This window comes from Pinus tabuliformis, chromosome 8 (assembly GCF_031772625.1).
Source record: "Pinus tabuliformis cultivar Carrire ecotype Pingquan chromosome 8, CPIR1, whole genome shotgun sequence".
NCBI classification, from domain to species: Eukaryota; Viridiplantae; Streptophyta; class Pinopsida; order Pinales; family Pinaceae; genus Pinus; species Pinus tabuliformis.
Window position 1 is genome coordinate 432,612,617 of NC_142294.1, and position 20,485 is coordinate 432,633,101.

The 20,485-nt window shown below is 36.2% G+C and overlaps 1 pseudogene; it reads right to left on the reverse strand.

Moving 5' to 3' along the window:
• Nucleotides 1–17,800: 17,800 nt before the first annotated feature.
• On the reverse strand, nt 17,801–18,629 carry LOC149235909 (organic cation/carnitine transporter 4 pseudogene; annotated as a pseudogene).
• Nucleotides 18,630–20,485: the final 1,856 nt, after the last annotated feature.

The following is a 20,485-nucleotide window of genomic DNA, read 5'->3' on the forward strand; positions in this document are numbered from 1 at the left end:
AGTGTAACGGAAGATGATAAAAGGGGGCTTATTATTAATATTATATTATTAGTAATGGTTTCTAAAAGTGAAAAGATACACCAAAGGAAGAGTGGTTTTGAAAAGATTATCTGGTCAAAAATAAAATCCAAAATTGAATGATGCTCGTAACGAAATTCTAAGTTATAACTAAATTTTAATTTCAAAAAACCTTTTAATATCACAAAAATTCATAAATTTTTATTTATAAATTTTACAACTTAAAAGAGATTTTTATTTAATGTAAGTGCCACAAGTTCTTATTTTTTTGTCGCCTACAAAATAAGATGTTATAATGGATTCCATTTTTCTTTTATTTTTCACTAAGGGAAATACAACATATATTATTTGAAAAAGATATACATAATGGCACAATGAAAGTTACAACACTCTAAAGTCATGACTACAAGGAAATTCAAGCCCTTAAAAAGCTAGAAATGGTAACATATGAAGCATTGACTCTACACATTGAAGCCAAAAACTAATGTTCTATCTTCATAGTTGGAAATCAACATTTGACATTTGGACATAGGAAAACATTTAACATTTGGACACATCCACAATGTTAAATGACACATCCACATACTGTAAAAGATAAATAGATTGAACTTGTAAAAGGTAGTTTTTCTTTGTTGGTTATGCCATACTCTTAGTTTTGTATCCCTCCTTTTATTGAACAAAAAAATACAAACTCGAGTAATCAAATGCACCTCTCATATAATTATAGTCTAAAACCTAACAAAATTCTCAAAACTACTGAGATCACACACAAAAGGAAAAAAATAATAATTTTAATACAGAAGAACATGAAAACATTTTGAAGCAAAGTTCACACAAACTACAGTAGTTCTCACAAACTCTAGTAACCAAATGCACCTCTCATATAATTATAGTCTAAAACTTAACAAAATTCCCACTGAGATTACACACAAAAGGAAAAAAATAATAATTTTAATACAGAAAAACATGAAAACATTTTGAAGCAAAGTTCACACACCTTCGTGATTTAAAAGACAAAATAAATGTAAATTTATTATTTTTGATAATATATACATAAAATTTTAAAGATTCATATTTATCTTATGTAGAATTCAAAGTAAATATTATTCATTTTCAAAATACTAACCATAAAAATGCATAATATTATCAAAAAAATCTAAATTTATAAAAAATAATTCATTTTTTTATAAACATTTAAAAAAATCCTAGTAATAATAAAATCTATATTATAAAAAATTAAATAAAAATTTAATAATCAAGTAAAAAAATTAATGAGATAAACTAATTTAAAAATGGAGTGAATATCTATCTATATATAATAAAAAAATTACAAATACAAATACAAATAAATAAATAAATAAATAAATATATATATATATATATATATATATATATAATATTAATTATAAAAATAAATCTTAAAATATATATATATATATATATAATATATATTAATTATAAAAATAAATCTTAAAAATTATAATATTAAAATATATGTAAAAATTTTAAAATTTATTTTTAGTATAATACAAAATAATGATTTCATGTTTAATTCTTGGATTTTTATTAATACAAACAAAATACAAAATATATGATGTTGACCACTTATCAAAACTAAGCAAAAAAAAATTAGTTGTATGATATTACTAGCATTTGCACCTTATGTTGCAAAGGAAACGCCGTAAGGCATAGAGTGGGGAAGAATAGCGACATGTGAATGGGCATTGTTGAAAGCAAGGGTGGACGATAATGTGTATTCTGAAAATGGATATTTTGTTATGGTCAACCTAATGCATTCATTAATTAGATGACAACAAAAAAGTTTCGAGCCCAGGTTGAACCAACACAAATCTTTTCTACAAGACTGAAATTGCCTAAATGATTCCTCAATTAATGGAAATAACCATTTCCCTCCTCTAATACCTAAAATACATTGTAGGAGACCGATTTTTCAAGTAACTTAATATAACTAGCAATTGCCCCAAAAAGTGCAAAGAGAGGTCGATTACAAACAAGTTTTTTTATGTATAAAGTGTTGAGAATGGAGGATCTCGGATTAGACTTTAGTTGGACTCTGTTGGTTTGGGAGATGTATCATGTGTTACCATTTGTGCATATTATGGGCATAAAGTTGGTTATGATGATGGAGATTATTTTCAACCAATTGTGTGTTGGCAACAACTTTTGTGAATTCCTTGGGTAAGATTCGATCTTCTGGATAACGGAAATTCCAGTGTCCATTTAGTCTATACTAGAGTACAATGATTGTTGGCAAAGCTAAAGAAACTGCCATCAATGTATAGAGCCAATGTAACTGGTAGTCATCATTTTTATCCATACAGGGCTATGATTATAGGTACCAACCATTTGAGCAGGCAGGGGGTGTATTTGCTAAATAGGGATCATGTTATCCTCGTGGAGTTATTGGTTGCACTTAGAAAATATAAAGTAGGATTGAGCATCGACTATTTGGCTGGATGGAATTTTTGATAAGCGCTGGCCAATTTTATCTATTGTGTAATCATTTCCCTGATTTAAAGGCTGCTCTGAGTTACTAATAGAGACGGTTCTAAAAGATAAGGCTTCGAGAACCTTACTTTAGTTGGTGGAGGCTTAGTACATTTTCTTCTGAAGCTTTGGCCTCAAACTCGAAAGCTACTTGTAAAGCATTCTCCAAAGCATTTATACTAAGCAGGTCCATTTTTCTTTGGATATTTTGGTTGAGAGTCCTCTGAGAAGTGAGTCGAGGAACTTCCAATTCGTCACCATGGACTTGAAGCCATCAAAAATATTGTTTGATGCCTTTGACTAGGTACTTGCCTTACATGAATCCACTGCTTCATGATTTCCTCTGCTTTCCCCTTCAGGTATAACCTATCTTGTATTTCTTGCTTGAAGCATATCAAAGTTTGTGTAGGAGGTGAATTTGAGTTGACTAAGTCTCGTACAAGAGCCCACCGCCATGTTAAGGGTTGGTCGCTCCATACTGACTTCTTTTAGTATCAACTTCTATGCATCATTCAGTTGTTATATTTGAAAGAAGGCTTCTCGTACAAGAGCCCACCACCATGTTATGGGTTGGTCACTCCATACGGACTTCTATTAGCATCAACTTATGTGCATCATCCAATTGTTACATTTGAAAGAAGACTTCTAGGCTTTGTAATGAAGCATCCATCACTTATATTTTAGGATTAAAAGCTTGATATATAGTTCATATATCAGTGATGTCATTGTCCCATAATACCATAAGACTGAAAGATTCATATCTGGTTGGAATTTCGATGATAATGACGGCCTCACATTCTGCTAGACTCCACATTTTCTGAAAGGCTGGGAACATATTTTTCATTTTAGATGCAATTGTTGGTTGTCAAATATGTCTTATACATTATTTTTATTGGACTTCATGCCTGTAGAGATATTTACTCTTGGCTACTTCCCCAGCCATGATAGAGAAAAGGAGCCCAAACACTTGTGAAGCTTCTTCCTCTGCATAGGTGGTGTGTCAAAATGGGTTCTCTTTTTGGCAGACATTTGAGTAACGGTCTTCCGCCAATATAAGATTCTGGTATGCAAGTATAATTTCAACATAGAATTGCCTACATGAACTTAGACCTGAACATTGCGTGAGAATAGAGACTTCAAAGCTAGTTCTTCAAGCGCATGTAATGTAGATTCATTTAGAAAAAGGATGCGTGAAGACAATTGTAATGTTGAAGACAGACTTTGATCACCATATTGAGGAACTAACATTGTGCCCGAGCCCTACTGGCTTGAGAGTTTTGACAGGGTTTGTGTTCGACTAATATAGTCAACGAAGGTGAGTATTGAATAGGTTCTGATTGGACCACAAAACCATGATGAGTCTCAATGATTCCTCAGCAAGGCATCAACCAAAACAAAGCAGGAATTACACAAGCCTTTCGGGATGCTCTCTAAAGAAGCATGAAACTTCTCATTGTGTTCAGCAACATTTCTATTGAAGGTCAAGTTGGCTCATGTAAAGCAAGGGAAGTTTTGCATCTTCCACAACTTCACATTGTCAAAGACAGTCGTATTCTCTTGTCCAATGTAAGAAGAGAGAACACTTACAATGCAATATATTCATAAAAACATACTAAGAAATGATAGTTATCAAGATAGAATCTGAATTCAAATGTGGATACTGTACAATACAGAAAACAATTGGCCCACAAAACTACAGTTCAGAAAATTTTAGGAGTACTCAGTATACATATTATTAAAGCAAAAACATGCACTTCTTCAAATTTATTGAAAAAAATAGGCATGTGGATAGTCCAGACTAATTTTATCAAAAATTTTAATGATTGTATAACATAAACCCCTACAAAAATGCTCAAAGGTCCGTTGAGCCTTCTGATGCAATCCCTTCAAGAAATGTATTTCCTTATGATACACTATAAACTGTACGAAACCCAACAAAAACTAGAGTAGCAGGTCTTCTCTAAAGAACATTAGATTTATTATTGAGATTATTACAAGTTTGATTTAAAAAAGTTGATAGCCATCACACTATTTTCTTGTGCTTGGTGGGCGTATGTATTTGTTTGCGTGTGTTGTGATTCTACTTTTGATAATGCAAATGATGTAACCTATTCTAGGTGTTCTGGAAGTAAGAAGGATATGCACAGACATTAGGTACACCCTTTCAAGTTGAAAAATAAAAAATAAATAAGCACATATCAAACAGAGAATATATGACTAAATACCTAGTGGAAGCTACTTATTTAGTATGTTGGCTCGGTTGGCATGCTTCATTTGAATGTAACTTTGTTTATGAAGGTCTAAGCAGGCCTTTAAGGTGCAGGCAACAGTGTCCCAACTACAAATGCAGTCTCCTCGAGACTTCACACATGAACAAAATAGACAAACCTCTCTAGGCATCAGCAGCAGCATAGTCTTCTAAAATCTCCCATGGCTAGCTCCTAAAACGTCGTTAAACCATGCACTGAATCATTGTAAACGCTCACTGTATCTTAAAAAATTATTATTACTTGTAAAATTTGTCATTGAAAACAAAATTTTTGTGCGACAGGATAAACAAATTAGTGCAGCACGGACAATCAAGTGAGGATCCGCAGGTTGTTAAAAGGCGAGCCCGTTCGAAAATGCACCTCCCCTTTGAACTTTCTCATTAAATAATTTTAGGTCGAGGGGACCCATGTGAAGGCTTCATAGCAGCACGGATTAAGAGCATATGGATGCTGGTTATATGGATCTTTCAATTTTTGTAACATGTCAAAGGCTGTACTTGAATGGAGTGGTGTTCATTTTTTATGAAATGAAATAAAGTGCAAGGTTGAACTGCAGGGAAAATGGACACCATTTTTTCCAATAGAATTAATTTAGATTTATTTTAAATATAAATCTAACATGAGTTTAGAGGGATTTAATTTATTTAACAAATATTATTTTAATGTTTTGTGTGGTTATTTTTTTTATTTTTGTTTTTGTAAAGTTTTATTTTTTATTTTATTTTGGTTGATATGAGCAAAATTTCAACTTTGATGATGGAGGGACACCCTTACACATCATACTCGATCGGTTTAATGAGACAAGTAAGAAACTTGCAAACTAATGACATTAAGTAAGTTAAAAGACAGGAGAATGGAAAAAAGGGATGCATGGAAGGTGTTGAGTATGAAATGATATAGCCACTCTATTTTAATTTATTTAGGCTTATTATTCTTAATGAGGTTGGACAAGTCCCTATATGGTTACACTTCACTAGAAGGAGGATATAACCACAAAAATGAAATAATGCAACAAGTATAAGTTCCAAGCATCATGATTCATTTCCAACTTCAACCCACAATCTTTACATCCCAATATACTAAATGAAAAATATTCTTATGAATAAATGACTAATGTACCTCATGCGTGTTGAGTCTCCATCATTGGATGAGTACACTTATTTCAAAAAATGACCTGAGCATATGAGAAAGATGCATCACAAGAGTTGTGTATGTGGATAATGTCAATTATTATTTCTATAATGTGAATCATGGAGGGATGATGATTATTATCTCATGATGCCCATGGCTTCTTTCACCCTGCCCTTCACCAGGTATCACCGCGGGGGCTCCCAAATGAATGGCAGAACGAAGATGCAATACACGGCCGAGGGGATCGAACCCGCGACGTACATATATCTCCAGTTGCTGGAAAAGTAGGACAGAGCCGGCAGCACTGCTATGCCGAGAGAAAATAAGTAGAAAGTCGACATGCCAACCGGTGCTCTCTTGGACGGTCCGACGGCTTCCGTCGCCAAGACGAACGACGACAACCCCAGGCCACCATTGCTAATTCCCGTCAATAGACGGAGAATTAAATAAACCCAGAAATTCGGCGACATTGCCGTCAAGAAACCAAAAAATGGCATTGCAGATGTAGACCAACTTCAAGACACCCTCACGCCCCAGCGAAGAATCCGATAGATGCCCAGATATCCCTGCACCTGTATCAAAAAATAAATCAGAAACTGAAAGAAAATCTTAATGGCGATCAGCCGTCAGATATAAAAGCGCACAGGGGCTGAAAATATCAATTACTGAGCAAACACCCGACAAAGAACGCAGACTGCAAAAACCCAACTTTGTATTTCTGGCCGCAGACGAGATCCCATCCGCAGACCGTCGAAACCCCGGGGCCTCCGTCCCAGTCCCATGAGGTCGGGTCCATGGAGCATATAGATCCCGTCGGGCTGCAGGATTCGAACCTTGGCTTCACGGAAAGGAAATCCTCTGGAGTTTTCCCTCCATTGCAATGCCAATGGGGTTCATAGTCGGCGAAAATCATGACCATCGTAGGAAAGGCCTCCAGTGTCCGTGCGAGGCTCGACAGCAAGAAATGCTTAATCTGCCACCGCCCGAACAATAACTCAGAAGACACAGAGGCCATTGGGTTGGGAGACAAAAGGACAGTGTGAGGATCAACGACCAAACTTCCTTCAATCGTCTAACACCACAAATCTACGGTCAACAATAAGACACGGCATCGGCTGGGGCAATTCATTTCAAAGGGAAATGCCTTACGGCGTAATGAATTGAATTTTGTATCCCAAACTCAGTCAACAATAAGACACGGCATCGGCTGGGGCAATTCATTTCAAAGGGAAACGCCTTACGGCGTAATGAATTGAATTTTGTATCCCAAACTGTTTTCGAAATTATATCCATATGGATTAACTGTTAATAGTTGTTGTGAAGATCTATGATAAACACTTCACTGTTTTTGTGGAGATCTATGATAAACACTTCACTGTTTTTGTGGAGATCTATGATAAACACTTGCACTAGTGGATCACTTTGAAGAATACCTGCAACCAGGGCAAAGCCATGTCCAAATGACTTGGTCAGCTAGCCAAATAATGCTAGAACATAAATTATAAACTAATGAATATATTCTCTATTCTCAGGAATCCTCTGCTTTTTATATTCGGATCATATAGATAATGAGATCAACATATATGAATCAGAATAAGTGATTAATAAACCAACACAAATCCACAATACAACGAAAGTCACCTTCCTGATCTTAAAATGACCTTGCATTCTGCCACCAACCAGCATTTTCTATTAATTAATTTAACAAGAGTTCTCTCTTGTTTATTTAAACTGCATGACTCCATTCCATTAGGCCTGCACAAAATTTAATTTGAATATTATTAAATGCGGGCCTGCTAATGGTGATGGAGTAGTTGATGGCCACCATTTCCAAATCTTATATTAAGTCGTAGAGATGGAAATCGTGCTATAAATATATATATATATATATATATATATATATATATATAGTTAGTCACATTAGCAATTATAATTCAATGGTGCTGGCTTGGGCATTGATTTTGAGAATATCATCATTCAAATTCAAAATTCAAGTAAGCAACCTGCCTACTACTGCCTACTCTTTCCGAATCAGAAAGGGAAGTTATTGGTTTTTTCTCATTTCAAGGATAATCTGTGTTATGAACTCACAAAGAGTTTATTATAGATAATAGAATTTTTCGTCCAATTTCTGTGTTGCAGGGTTTTTTTCTTTTCTTTTCTTAGCGCTGTTCCCTGCAATTGGAAGTTATATTGAGTGGTAGATTCATCGTAACTGCTATGTATTAATCATGGATAGGGATCATTATGAATAATATGTACATGTGCATGGGAAATGATAAGCTCTTGTTGCTTGCTCTATTAATGATGAAGGGAAAGCGTGAACTTTCACAGGAAGTCCTCAATTTTTGGAATATTTGATGGCGTCTAAGCTGGCGGTAGAGGATAACTTTGACTTTCTCCATCCATGGCACTGAAATTCTATCTTCGCACAGATTTTCCTAAAGCTAGAATCTCATCAGAAAGCCTTTTCAACCTTAAATTTCCGATAAAACTTTAATGCTCTTAAATTGTTTAGGTGTGCGTATTATATGACTTGGAATTCTGAAACTGAGTCTAACTTGAGAGATTTTGAACCAGAACTCCTTGATGTGTCAGTCTTAATTATTCAAAATCATTGAAATTGGTACATCCAGGAATTTTACGAAGTAAAGATGGAATTGTACCACTAAGTAAGATAAAACAAGATGGATTTCTGCGACGAATTAATAGATCAAAACATCATAATGAGAGTCCATGAACTCATGGGTATCTTAACGTAGATAAAACTGAGTGAATGAGGAAACTTGCAGGCATAAAGTAGAAACCTGAGCTTAGAGAAGCCAAAAAGCACAGTAGATTTTGGAATAGAAATAAGCTTTCCTATTTTGGGTATTCTAAGATATCTGTTTTTGTATTTGAAAAATCAGGTGATGTGGCAAATTTATCTCGACACCAGACTTGTGACTGAATTTTGATAATGTTGGTCTGTGATGAACAATTGAAAGGCTACAGTCCTTAATGTGAATAACCTATGCAAAATTATCTTTAACTGCTTCAATATAAATGAGTTCCATGGCCTTACAAGAAGGAAAAGTGTCTGATACCAACTTGACAACTTCTGATAAAAACAACATACATGATACAGTACAGAAAATCATACAAAATATTAAGAGTTCAAAAAGAGAATTTGTTGGTGGAAGTACTTTGGTAGAGGATCTCGATGCTGAAGGTGCACTCAAATATCATAGAAGGAAAAGCAACCGAAAAAATCCCAAGTACTTTCAGAAAAGAAAACTTGTTGCTGGAAAGAGCAAATCTACATCTTCAAGATCATTCAAAATATACCAGGGATTTACCGATGAAAACCATCCTGCAGCTCTGAATTCCTTCCATGAGTTTACACTGCCTGTAGATGAAGATGATTTTTCATTGATTAGTTCTCCCGCTAATACTTGCAAAGAAGAAAGCTTCGAACTTGTTTTAGATGACAATGGGGCTTATACTATAGACCCTTACATTGGGCCTTATGATCATAAAACTTTAAGGGAGGAAAATCTGCAAAACAACACCGACATACAAAGAAATGTTGAAGAGTTTGGGGGTTGTCAAACAATTTCAAGAAATGGATGCAGACTTCCTTGGTCCTGGTCTGGAAGGCGAAATGGTAGAGGTAAAAAATTGAAGGGCATCAGAGGGAAGAGGTTTTCATGTGGTGTGCTGGTTGCCAATAGGAGAAAATCACTCTCTGATTCTGCTAGTACTCTGCACTATCAAGAACCTATTCAATTTGAATATGTTACAGATTTTTCTTCCTCGGATTGCTCCTATTCAAAGGATGAAACCCCATTGGTCAGATCCCCCCCCACACGAATGTTTTAACCTTGGACTCGCCTCTGGACGATTATGGTGATTCTCCCCATGTAAACAACAGACGTTTCAGTGAGCTAGATCTCCATCCTCTCATCAAAACTCATCACAGGACCAGAAAGTCAGGGATTAGTGAATATGAGACAGAGGAGGAATCCTTACAGATGAGGACTAACGAAAACATGTTAGTGAATAGAAGCTTGAGTCAAAAGTACAGTCCCAAGTCTTTCGAGGAACTGGTTGGGCAGAGCATTATTGCTCAAGCTCTTTCCAGTGCAATTAACAAAGATAAGATTGCACCCTTTTATCTTTTTCATGGGCCCAGAGGTACAGGGAAGACATCTGCTGCAAGAATATTTGGTTTTTCTTTGAATTGCATGGCTGATTGCAATGCAAAGCCCTGTGGAAATTGCAACGGGGGAAAGAATAAGAATAAAGAATAAGAAAGCTTTCGCCAACAGAGAACGAGAATGCCGAGGAGCCATGAAATGAGTGACCACAAAGTAGAGCGATCAAGTGAAGAACTGGTGTGAACTGGTGTGAATATTCGGCTCACTGTGTACCATGGGTTTTCTGTCACCTTCTTCACCGCCGAATGGATGGACGGCTCTCCTCACCACACCCTGCCATCTTCGTCAAGGGACATGATCCGCTTCATAGAGCTCCCTGATGTTCAGATCGAAGGGGATCGAAGCGCCTCAGATTGCTGTCCTCTCTCATCCATCCACAGACGCTTGGCCTCTCTTCGGTGACGCTTGGTTTCTAAAAAGGCCGATGATCTAATGGTTGGAGTTTATTCCATCGTCTAACAATCGATCTAAGGGCCCATAACCAGACACCGCGGCACGGAGGGGAGTTCCTCTCAGAGGGAACGCCTTACGGCGTAATTACGGTATTCCAACCACTATTTTCTGCCATTTTGGCTCCGAAAAATGACATTTCCTAAATTTAAGATCAATTTTATTTCCTGATTAAAAAATTGAATGATATAAATCAAGTACATTGTTGTAATAATTATTTGCCATTGGTATAAATTTAAATAGTCTAAAAGGTTTGGAGACTAATTGAATCCTATGAACTTGGAGTTTGACTATTAAAGATAACACATGAATGAACTGCCAATGAACTGTGTTCAGAATCTTCCTTTTAACCTCTGAAAAGTAAAGAAACTTTACACTGCCAGGAAACAACACGGGTCCCAAGAGATTTCGAAATTTCCAAAAAGAATAAAATGATAACTCTATAATATGACATTTGGCTGTCAGCGACCTGAAGTTGAAAAAAAAATGTTATTTAAAATGCATTTATGTTACAAATATCCATCAAAGACGCTAAGCGAGATGAATATGCTAACATTACAGATAAAATTAACAAGATCCAACCATCCGCCAAAATGTAGAGAGACCAAAAATACAATTCGCAATATTTTAGTATATATTTCAGTTGTGCTGTAGGGATCTCCCCTCAATACATAAAGAACCAGCCCAGAGATGCTGCATAAAGCTACACTCGCTTAACAAGTTGATATTCCAGATTCTCCTGTAATGTACACTTTTGAGAAAAGCACAGCCTTTCTCTAAAATCTATATACAGCTTCTAGCCATCACAACTTGACGACATGGCTCTCTAAAACTGATAAACTGAGATCTTCTCTTGATTGTGATCGTCGACTCTGCAACCGCATTTGACCTCTGTGAGGCGTCCACAAGGGTCCAGTATCAGTTTGTATTTGCCCCAAATTGCTTGGAAAACACAATCCAACTGACACAGTTGACTGGTGCTTGAGAGAATCAGCATGTTGCACACTTCCACCCGCAAGGCTTTGCGCAAGTCCAAATGGTTGTTGACACCCTGAATTTGAAGGGCTAAGTGGTATCTTTGCTCTTCCATCCCCTGAAAATAATGAAGAAAAATAATTCCAGTTACATTACAGAATATGATGCTTGGGAAAACACAGACAGAAATCATATACAATTTGCAACATCATGATTCATAACTGTTTTAATTTCATTTCAAGGAAGAATAAACAACATTATTAGAATTACATGACAAATGAATTTGGAAGGTTTCTTGTGATGAGATCAATAAAGTAGATACAAAATCCTTCTTGTAAAGTAAAACTAAACAATAGAAATCTTAATGGCGACCACATGAATTTCTATCCCATCCAATCAGGATTAGTAGACTGAGCATGTTATTAAAAGAAGCAAAGCTTCTCCCCCGAACCACTTATAGGGAAGGCAGTTTCACAACACATGAGACAGAATAAAATGGGGGAAACTAGTTGAAGGATCAAAGCACCAAAGACAATAGAAACAGATCTACAAACTGTAGTCCTGGACTTAAATTTCAGTTCAATGATAATACATGAGAAGAGTAGAACATGCAGCCTACCTCCTACAATGGATGTCAGCCCATCCCCTAGAATTGCCTTATTTGATCCTTTTTTAGTTTTTTATAGTAGCTTCAACCACACCAGTTAGCAATTCTGGAAATGAGTTCAAACAACTTTAGGAAAATGGAAAAGAACAGATGAAATTCCTCATTGTAAATAAATGTCAGTTGCATAAGAACCAAGCCCATAAAAAAAGAAATCCAATCAGATCCAAAACGTATCCATGTTTACAGTATGTGTAAACAAAGCTAAAGCTTTTGGAGAGATGCAAAAGTGGTGAACTTCTATTCGATCCTTGCTAATTCTGTCCATGATATGAACAACTTCCCCATATAACTCCGTTTGTCAAGAATAACTTAGAGCAATGCCTTTGGAGAAAAAAGGAAATGATAAGCAAATAATGAGCATGTAAGAGGTTGGGGAAAGTTAAGCCTAGATCACACGGGAAACACATTCAACTTGAGTTTGTCACCATGTTGATGGTTATCCCCTGGATTAACTACCTACGAAGGTGCACTGTCTTCGATATCTCTTGCATGTAAAATTTTCCCTCAATTTCCAGGATCGAAGAAGTATGCATTGTATTAAATTATAACCAAAATTGGAATCAAACTATTCTAATGTTAAAAACTTCTTCTGAATGTCACTCATCAGAAAAGGAATGCATTGCCATGGATCAGTGGCCAATGAAGAGGAGCATAAAAAAAATAGTGACAAGCATGATCTGCAATGTTACAATTGATGTTATAGCTCAGATCTTTTTGACACATTTCACAAGCAGGGAACAAGGAAAGAATCCTGAGCATATGACCAGAAACAAGGGTCAACTAAGATGCCCTAAGGCACATGCCAAGAAACGTGTTGGTGTGAAAACAGAACTAGAGAGGACACTCCTTTGTGACCAGATGCTGAAAAGAGTCATGGCTATGCAGGTTAGCCCAGTAGCAAATTTAGGCACTATGGATCTGGTCTTGAATAGAAAAAACGAAATAACTAATTGCTAGATTCCTGTTTGCATATTAAATACAAGGGGTGAAAAACATATCATTAATAATTTCTCAGTACTACAAGGTACCTCCAGGGAAATACACTTGCTGTTTCTTCAATTTGGTCGCTTCTTTAACATAGTTACGACACATACTAATGACCACACAACATTTCAAATTCAAGTTAGCCTCTTTTCCTAAATGACTATCTCGTCCGTAGAAAAGATCAGCTCTATAAACTCTATTATAAGGTTTATTAAGGAACACACACATGGTATGACTTCTACATTTGAGAAATATATGTGTTTTATAATTAAACAAGCTTTGGGAAGTATCCTGTGTACAGTGTTAAATCTTTTATATTTGCTTTAAGGAAGGCATGCTTTTTGAAATTCATGGAATCTCCAAATGTTTCATTGTCCACTTTGACTGTTTGACATAATCCAACAACGTCAACGATATCATGTAGAATGTCATCGAGTATCCCATTCTTCATATCCACAGTTCTTGACTCACGCAAATGGTGCATCAAAGGCACTTGGTTTCATCCTTGTGAACAAAGCATCCAGGAAGGGAGGCACCTCAGCTCACTTGGAATCCCAGAAACCTGATTATGAGGAAACATTAGATGCAGCCACAATGCCACATTATAATATACCCATTTTCCACACAATACTGCCATAGGTGTTCCCAATCATCTGAAACACTTCATAGACTTTAAACCTGTTCTGCATTTAATTGTGTAGTAATCACAAAAATGAAAAATGTGGAACAGCAATAGCCAAACATATCAAGAGCCCATGAGCTTTTAGTCTTGAACAGCTCATGACCTGAGGATGCCTCTTCTGTGGTTTTACCCTTGTTGAGATTAGTGGAACATGAGAAAATTAATTGACATCCTCAACGGGAGTGAGCTGACTTTATTCCACATACTACAGGTTCACATGTACAGATCCTTTGTTGTGTGTTATTTTTTCATGGAACAAATCATCATCATGAGTATAGTTACAGAAATTATAAACTATTGCTAATACTCAGCTGAGCACTAGTCCAAACTAATCGTATTAATCTTCTCAAAACCTTTGGCAAACCAAAGACAACCAAGCATGGCACTCAAGCAACAAACACTTGTAAATTCAATAAGAAACTTAAGTGAAAATTTTATGCAAAAACAGGGGAATCAACATTTCTGTAACCACGGAGGTTAAAAACTTGACATAAGCATAAGATGCAGCGAACAGTAATAAATGCATAGCCTCTGAAAGAAAAGAGAATTAAAAGGCAACATAAACACAAACATATAGAGGCAGATTGTCAAGTGAGTGAAGGAAAAGAAAAATGATCAATTAAGATTATTCAATTGGTAAAATAAGTTTTTTCTGAGTTAAGGATTCTGTGATGTGAATAACTTTGATTAATTTTTTTTGGATCCATCACACTGAGTTTTTTGAGTTGATATTTGGAGGCTTCGAGCCAGCAAGCGTTTTTTGAGTCCTGATGGTGAGCCACTCTGGCTGGATCAAAATGTCAACTCAAAAAACTCACTGTGATGGATCTGGAAGAATTTAATCAAAATGGCAAAAAAACTGTTGAAGATGAATACAAGAGCCCACCACCATGTTATGGGTTGGTCACTCCATACGGACTTCTATTAGCATCAACTTATGTGCATCATCCAATTGTTACATTTGAAAGAAGACTTCTAGGCTTTGTAATGAAGCATCCATCACTTATATTTTAGGATTAAAAGCTTGATATATAGTTCATATATCAGTGATGTCATTGTCCCATAATACCATAAGACTGAAAGATTCATATCTGGTTGGAATTTCGATGATAATGACGGCCTCACATTCTGCTAGACTCCACATTTTCTGAAAGGCTGGGAACATATTTTTCATTTTAGATGCAATTGTTGGTTGTCAAATATGTCTTATACATTATTTTTATTGGACTTCATGCCTGTAGAGATATTTACTCTTGGCTACTTCCCCAGCCATGATAGAGAAAAGGAGCCCAAACACTTGTGAAGCTTCTTCCTCTGCATAGGTGGTGTGTCAAAATGGGTTCTCTTTTTGGCAGACATTTGAGTAACGGTCTTCCGCCAATATAAGATTCTGGTATGCAAGTATAATTTCAACATAGAATTGCCTACATGAACTTAGACCTGAACATTGCGTGAGAATAGAGACTTCAAAGCTAGTTCTTCAAGCGCATGTAATGTAGATTCATTTAGAAAAAGGATGCGTGAAGACAATTGTAATGTTGAAGACAGACTTTGATCACCATATTGAGGAACTAACATTGTGCCCGAGCCCTACTGGCTTGAGAGTTTTGACAGGGTTTGTGTTCGACTAATATAGTCAACGAAGGTGAGTATTGAATAGGTTCTGATTGGACCACAAAACCATGATGAGTCTCAATGATTCCTCAGCAAGGCATCAACCAAAACAAAGCAGGAATTACACAAGCCTTTCGGGATGCTCTCTAAAGAAGCATGAAACTTCTCATTGTGTTCAGCAACATTTCTATTGAAGGTCAAGTTGGCTCATGTAAAGCAAGGGAAGTTTTGCATCTTCCACAACTTCACATTGTCAAAGACAGTCGTATTCTCTTGTCCAATGTAAGAAGAGAGAACACTTACAATGCAATATATTCATAAAAACATACTAAGAAATGATAGTTATCAAGATAGAATCTGAATTCAAATGTGGATACTGTACAATACAGAAAACAATTGGCCCACAAAACTACAGTTCAGAAAATTTTAGGAGTACTCAGTATACATATTATTAAAGCAAAAACATGCACTTCTTCAAATTTATTGAAAAAAATAGGCATGTGGATAGTCCAGACTAATTTTATCAAAAATTTTAATGATTGTATAACATAAACCCCTACAAAAATGCTCAAAGGTCCGTTGAGCCTTCTGATGCAATCCCTTCAAGAAATGTATTTCCTTATGATACACTATAAACTGTACGAAACCCAACAAAAACTAGAGTAGCAGGTCTTCTCTAAAGAACATTAGATTTATTATTGAGATTATTACAAGTTTGATTTAAAAAAGTTGATAGCCATCACACTATTTTCTTGTGCTTGGTGGGCGTATGTATTTGTTTGCGTGTGTTGTGATTCTACTTTTGATAATGCAAATGATGTAACCTATTCTAGGTGTTCTGGAAGTAAGAAGGATATGCACAGACATTAGGTACACCCTTTCAAGTTGAAAAATAAAAAATAAATAAGCACATATCAAACAGAGAATATATGACTAAATACCTAGTGGAAGCTACTTATTTAGTATGTTGGCTCGGTTGGCATGCTTCATTTGAATGTAACTTTGTTTATGAAGGTCTAAGCAGGCCTTTAAGGTGCAGGCAACAGTGTCCCAACTACAAATGCAGTCTCCTCGAGACTTCACACATGAACAAAATAGACAAACCTCTCTAGGCATCAGCAGCAGCATAGTCTTCTAAAATCTCCCATGGCTAGCTCCTAAAACGTCGTTAAACCATGCACTGAATCATTGTAAACGCTCACTGTATCTTAAAAAATTATTATTACTTGTAAAATTTGTCATTGAAAACAAAATTTTTGTGCGACAGGATAAACAAATTAGTGCAGCACGGACAATCAAGTGAGGATCCGCAGGTTGTTAAAAGGCGAGCCCGTTCGAAAATGCACCTCCCCTTTGAACTTTCTCATTAAATAATTTTAGGTCGAGGGGACCCATGTGAAGGCTTCATAGCAGCACGGATTAAGAGCATATGGATGCTAGTTATATGGATCTTTCAATTTTTGTAACATGTCAAAGGCTGTACTTGAATGGAGTGGTGTTCATTTTTTATGAAATGAAATAAAGTGCAAGGTTGAACTGCAGGGAAAATGGACACCATTTTTTCCAATAGAATTAATTTAGATTTATTTTAAATATAAATCTAACATGAGTTTAGAGGGATTTAATTTATTTAACAAATATTATTTTAATGTTTTGTGTGGTTATTTTTTTTATTTTTGTTTTTGTAAAGTTTTATTTTTTATTTTATTTTGGTTGATATGAGCAAAATTTCAACTTTGATGATGGAGGGACACCCTTACACATCATACTCGATCGGTTTAATGAGACAAGTAAGAAACTTGCAAACTAATGACATTAAGTAAGTTAAAAGACAGGAGAATGGAAAAAAGGGATGCATGGAAGGTGTTGAGTATGAAATGATATAGCCACTCTATTTTAATTTATTTAGGCTTATTATTCTTAATGAGGTTGGACAAGTCCCTATATGGTTACACTTCACTAGAAGGAGGATATAACCACAAAAATGAAATAATGCAACAAGTATAAGTTCCAAGCATCATGATTCATTTCCAACTTCAACCCACAATCTTTACATCCCAATATACTAAATGAAAAATATTCTTATGAATAAATGACTAATGTACCTCATGCGTGTTGAGTCTCCATCATTGGATGAGTACACTTATTTCAAAAAATGACCTGAGCATATGAGAAAGATGCATCACAAGAGTTGTGTATGTGGATAATGTCAATTATTATTTCTATAATGTGAATCATGGAGGGATGATGATTATTATCTCATGATGCCCATGGCTTCTTTCAGCCTGCCCTTCACCAGGTATCACCGCGGGGGCTCCCAAATGAATGGCAGAACGAAGATGCAATACACGGCCGAGGGGATCGAACCCGCGACGTACATATATCTCCAGTTGCTGGAAAAGTAGGACAGAGCCGGCAGCACTGCTATGCCGAGAGAAAATAAGTAGAAAGTCGACATGCCAACCGGTGCTCTCTTGGACGGTCCGACGGCTTCCGTCGCCAAGACGAACGACGACAACCCCAGGCCACCATTGCTAATTCCCGTCAATAGACGGAGAATTAAATAAACCCAGAAATTCGGCGACATTGCCGTCAAGAAACCAAAAATGGCATTGCAGATGTAGACCAACTTCAGGACACCCTCACGCCCCAGCGAAGAATCCGATAGATGCCCAGATATCCCTGCACCTGTATCAAAAAATAAATCAGAAACTGAAAGAAAATCTTAATGGCGATCAGCCGTCAGATATAAAAACGCACAGGGGCTGAAAATATCAATTACTGAGCAAACACCCGACAAAGAACGCAGACTGCAAAAACCCAACTTTGTATTTCTGGCCGCAGACGAGATCCCATCCGCAGACCGTCGAAACCCCGGGGCCTCCGTCCCAGTCCCATGAGGTCGGGTCCATGGAGCATATAGATCCCGTCGGGCTGCAGGATTCGAACCTTGGCTTCACGGAAAGGAAATCCTCTGGAGTTTTCCCTCCATTGCAATGCCAATGGGGTTCATAGTCGGCGAAAATCATGACCATCGTAGGAAAGGCCTCCAGTGTCCGTGCGAGGCTCGACAGCAAGAAATGCTTAATCTGCCACCGCCCGAACAATAACTCAGAAGACACAGAGGCCATTGGGTTGGGAGACAAAAGGACAGTGTGAGGATCAACGACCAAACTTCCTTCAATCGTCTAACACCACAAATCTACGGTCAACAATAAGACACGGCATCGGCTGGGGCAATTCATTTCAAAGGGAAATGCCTTACGGCGTAATGAATTGAATTTTGTATCCCAAACTCAGTCAACAATAAGACACGGCATCGGCTGGGGCAATTCATTTCAAAGGGAAACGCCTTACGGCGTAATGAATTGAATTTTGTATCCCAAACTGTTTTCGAAATTATATCCATATGGATTAACTGTTAATAGTTGTTGTGAAGATCTATGATAAACACTTCACTGTTTTTGTGGAGATCTATGATAAACACTTCACTGTTTTTGTGGAGATCTATGATAAACACTTGCACTAGTGGATCACTTTGAAGAATACCTGCAACCAGGGCAAAGCCATGTCCAAATGACTTGGTCAGCTAGCCAAATAATGCTAGAACATAAATTATAAACTAATGAATATATTCTCTATTCTCAGGAATCCTCTGCTTTTTATATTCGGATCATATAGATAATGAGATCAACATATATGAATCAGAATAAGTGATTAATAAACCAACACAAATCCACAATACAACGAAAGTCACCTTCCTGATCTTAAAATGACCTTGCATTCTGCCACCAACCAGCATTTTCTATTAATTAATTTAACAAGAGTTCTCTCTTGTTTATTTAAAATGCATGACTCCATTCCATTAGGCCTGCACAAAATTTAATTTGAATATTATTAAATGCGGGCCTGCTAATGGTGATGGAGTAGTTGATGGCCACCATTTCCAAATCTTATATTAAGTCGTAGAGATGGAAATCGTGCTATAAATATATATATATATATATATATATATATATATATATATATATATATATATATAGTTAGTCACATTAGCAATTATAATTCAATGGTGCTGGCTTGGGCATTGATTTTGAGAATATCATCATTCAAATTCAAAATTCAAGTAAGCAACCTGCCTACTACTGCCTACTCTTTCCGAATCAGAAAGGGAAGTTATTGGTTTTTTCTCATTTCAAGGATAATCTGTGTTATGAACTCACAAAGAGTTTATTATAGATAATAGAATTTTTCGTCCAATTTCTGTGTTGCAGGGTTTTTTTCTTTTCTTTTCTTAGCGCTGTTCCCTGCAATTGGAAGTTATATTGAGTGGTAGATTCATCGTAACTGCTATGTATTAATCATGGATAGGGATCATTATGAATAATATGTACATGTGCATGGGAAATGATAAGCTCTTGCTGCTTGCTCTATTAATGATGAAGGGAAAGCGTGAACTTTCACAAGAAGTCCTCAATTTTTGGAATATTTGATGGCGTCTAAGCTGGCGGTAGAGGATAACTTTGACTTTCTCCATCCATGGCACTGAAATTCTATCTTCGCACAGATTTTCCTAAAGCTAGAATCTCATCAGAAAGCCTTTTCAACCTTAAATTTCCGATAAAACTTTAATGCTCTTAAATTGTTTAGGTGTGCGTATTATATGACTTGGAATTCTGAAACTGAGTCTAACTTGAGAGATTTTGAACCAGAACTCCTTGATGTGTCAGTCTTAATTATTCAAAATCATTGAAATTGGTACATCCAGGAATTTTACGAAGTAAAGATGGAATTGTACCACTAAGTAAGATAAAACAAGATGGATTTCTGTGACGAATTAATAGATCAAAACATCATAATGAGAGTCCATGAACTCATGGGTATCTTAACGTAGATAAAACTGAGTGAATGAGGAAACTTGCAGGCATAAAGTAGAAACCTGAGCTTAGAGAAGCCAAAAAGCACAGTAGATTTTGGAATAGAAATA